The sequence below is a fragment of the Mauremys reevesii genome, unplaced genomic scaffold (genome assembly GCF_016161935.1).
Source record: "Mauremys reevesii isolate NIE-2019 unplaced genomic scaffold, ASM1616193v1 Contig69, whole genome shotgun sequence".
Taxonomy (NCBI): domain Eukaryota; kingdom Metazoa; phylum Chordata; order Testudines; family Geoemydidae; genus Mauremys; species Mauremys reevesii.
In genome coordinates this window covers 406,112-409,036 of record NW_024100883.1, presented here as the reverse complement: position 1 = coordinate 409,036, position 2,925 = coordinate 406,112, and the positions used below count along the sequence as shown (strand labels likewise).

Below are 2,925 nucleotides of genomic sequence, written 5' to 3'. Positions count from 1 at the left end.
ATAACAAAGGGTGAGTTAATGGGGTTTCCACCCATCTAGGTTTTATCCGGACGCTCCGTTTTTTGGCTTCTGTGTCTGGGTGCCATGCAGGGTTCTCAGGTGCCTGGTTTTGAACTAGAAAGTGCAGCCAAGAAAGGGATCTGGCTGTGTCTGGTTCCTGCAGAGCAGGGGGGAGGCATTGGGTCATTAACCCACGCCTGCCCCTGCTCAGCCGGGGCCACATCATACCAACAGGCAGGGCCCTTATTCTGGCTTCAGCAGCTCCAACCAGTCCCAGAGAAGAGGGAGCCCAGCTGTGGCAGAGGCGGAGGTGGAGAAGATCCAGCGAGTGATGGGGGCAGAGGTGTAGAGAAGCCAGGGACAAGGGCAGGGCAACGGTGGAAGAAATGGAGAAGGGGGCTGCTGGGTCTCGATGGACTAGGTGGGGCGTGGGAAGGGGCCTAGGGGAAATATGTTGGGCAGATGTCAGGGTCTTAAAGGAATGTGGGGCAGAGGGTGAAGCCATGGGGTCCAGTTACCAGCAGTTAGAAAGGTGCAACCCAATGAGTTAATGAGTTGTACACAGACTGATTCTCCAGTTTCTCACACTGACACAGCACAGTAAGGTCAGGGAAGGGTCTAATGTCTCTCTGGCTGCCCAGTGAGTGACTCAGGGAAGGGGGCCCAGCACCATGTCACCAGCCAGGTCTGCACAGAGCTCGATCTGAGAGCCAGAGCACCAGGAGAAAACTTTAGGTCCCTTTATGAGTAAAGAGCCGGAGCAGCCTGTCCCGGATCTGCCTGGTCATCACCCCGTAGATGATGGGGTGCAGCATGGGGGGCAGCAAGAGGCATATATTGGTAATGGGAACATGGAAATGTACGGCCACATTCTGCCCAAACCGGTACATGAGGGAGGAGAGGAGACCTGGGATGTAAAGGCTAAACTGACAGAAAGGTGGGAGCTGCAGGTCCCCAAAGTCTTGAGCCGGGCATCTTTTGTGGGGAGCCTGAAGATGGCCCTGAGGATCTGGGTATAGGACAAGGCAATAAAAATCACATCCAGACCCATCACACAGAATAGCACAAAGAGGCCGTAGTAACTACTGGCGCGGTGTCGGCGCAGGCCAGCTTCACCACGGATATGTGTGCGCAGTGCGGCTCGGGAATGATGTTGGTTCTGCAGTATGGCCACTGCCTCGCCAGCAAGGGAAAGGGCAGTATGACCATGGCGCTGCGCAGCACCACAGCCAGGCCAATCTTGGCCACTACGGGGTTTGTCAGGGTGGTGGAATGTCTCAGGGGATCACAGATGGCCACATAGCGATCCAAAGCCATGGCCACAAAGATCCCAGACTGAGTCACTGACAAGCTGACAGTAAAGTACATCTGGGTGAGGCAGGCACCGAAATCGATCTCCCTGGAATTGAACCAGAAGATGCTCAGCATTTTGGGCACAGCGGCCGTGGACAGGACCAGGTCAGTGACAGCCAGCATGCAGAGGAAATAGTACATGGGCCTATGGAGGCTCGGCTCCATCTTCACGATGAATAGGATGGTGAAGTTCCCCAAGATGGCTATGGCATAGATCACACAGAAGAGGATGGAAATCCAGACATGGGCAGCCTCCAGGCCAGGAATGCCCAGCAGGATGAAGGTGGAGGGGTTGGCGAAGTCAGTTGTGTTGGAATCTGACATGGAGTAGGGGAGAAGGTGTCCAGCTCTAAGTCAGAACGGTGTCTCCTGCATATACCGTACATTCCCCTGACTTCCAGTATGTGCTCAGGGTCTAGGGTGATGGTCGCAGTACAAATGCCTGGATGGAGAGACAATGTTAATAAGAGGAACTACATGCACTCCTGGAGACTGTTCTCATGGGTGAAGCAGATTGGTTTCTCTTCACCCACATTTTCATTTTTCAGATAAATGAATTATGAACAACTGACCCTACTAATGCCAATTCCATATTTGATGGTGCTTCATGTCTCAATAATTCTACATGTCGTGGTGTGGGAAACCTTACTAGGCAGCAGCAGGAAACATGAGTGTGGATACTGGTTATCCATCATTGTTCCTTAATGCAATGAAAGCCAGGCTGGAGAGTCCATGCTGCAGGGAGCTCCCCATTCACCTGGTTGCTCTAAATCTGAGTGTAAAAAAGCCCAAACCTTTGCCAAGACATGTGCCAGGGAGAAACATCCCAACCAGAACACACCTCGGGGAAAAGACCTGGGCGTCATTGACAGCAGGTCAACAAAACACCAGCTCATTCACAGCAGTGGCCAAATCAAAGAAAATGTTTGGATGCCTAAGAAATGGGATGGAGAATAACGTGCTCTGGATATGTGCTCTGTTTTGGTCACCCAATCTCTAAAAGGGATACAGCATTATAAAGGGGATTTCTGAGACGGGCTCTGAGAATGGGGGAGGCTGCCATATGCCGACAAACTGAAAAGTCTGGGACTGTTTTGTTTAGAGAAGAGACAAGGAAGGGGGCAGATAATAAAGGAGAGGAATATAAAGAATAGAACTGATGACATTCAGTTGGAGAAACAGAGAACAGTTCCCAGCCAGTAATACCTGTAGATACTTAGTGCTTCAAAAGGGCTAATTCCCCAAAGCTGTAGAAAATTATCAAGAAAACTGACTGGGAGGAAAATATTAGACAGAAACATGGGAATGAAACTTGGGAGTTCTTTAAGAAGAATTTATTGGTAAGCTAAATAGTTACGATTCCACAGTCAAGGAGCTGGAGAACTTTGGCTAAAAACCAGGTTCAGTGGCAAAGTGAAGGCAGCAATTATGTGGGGAAAAGCAATACCCCTCTACCCCGATATAACGCTGTCCTCAGGAGCCAAAACATCTTACAGCGTTATAGGTGAAACCGCGTTACATCGAACTTGCTTTGATCTGCTGGAGCACGCAGGCCCTCCCACGCCGGAGCAC

General features: G+C 50.8%; 1 pseudogene; it reads right to left on the bottom strand.

Moving 5' to 3' along the window:
• Positions 1–731: 731 nt before the first annotated feature.
• On the bottom strand, positions 732–1,677 carry LOC120394588 (annotated as a pseudogene).
• Between the last annotated feature and the right edge of the window lie 1,248 nt (positions 1,678–2,925).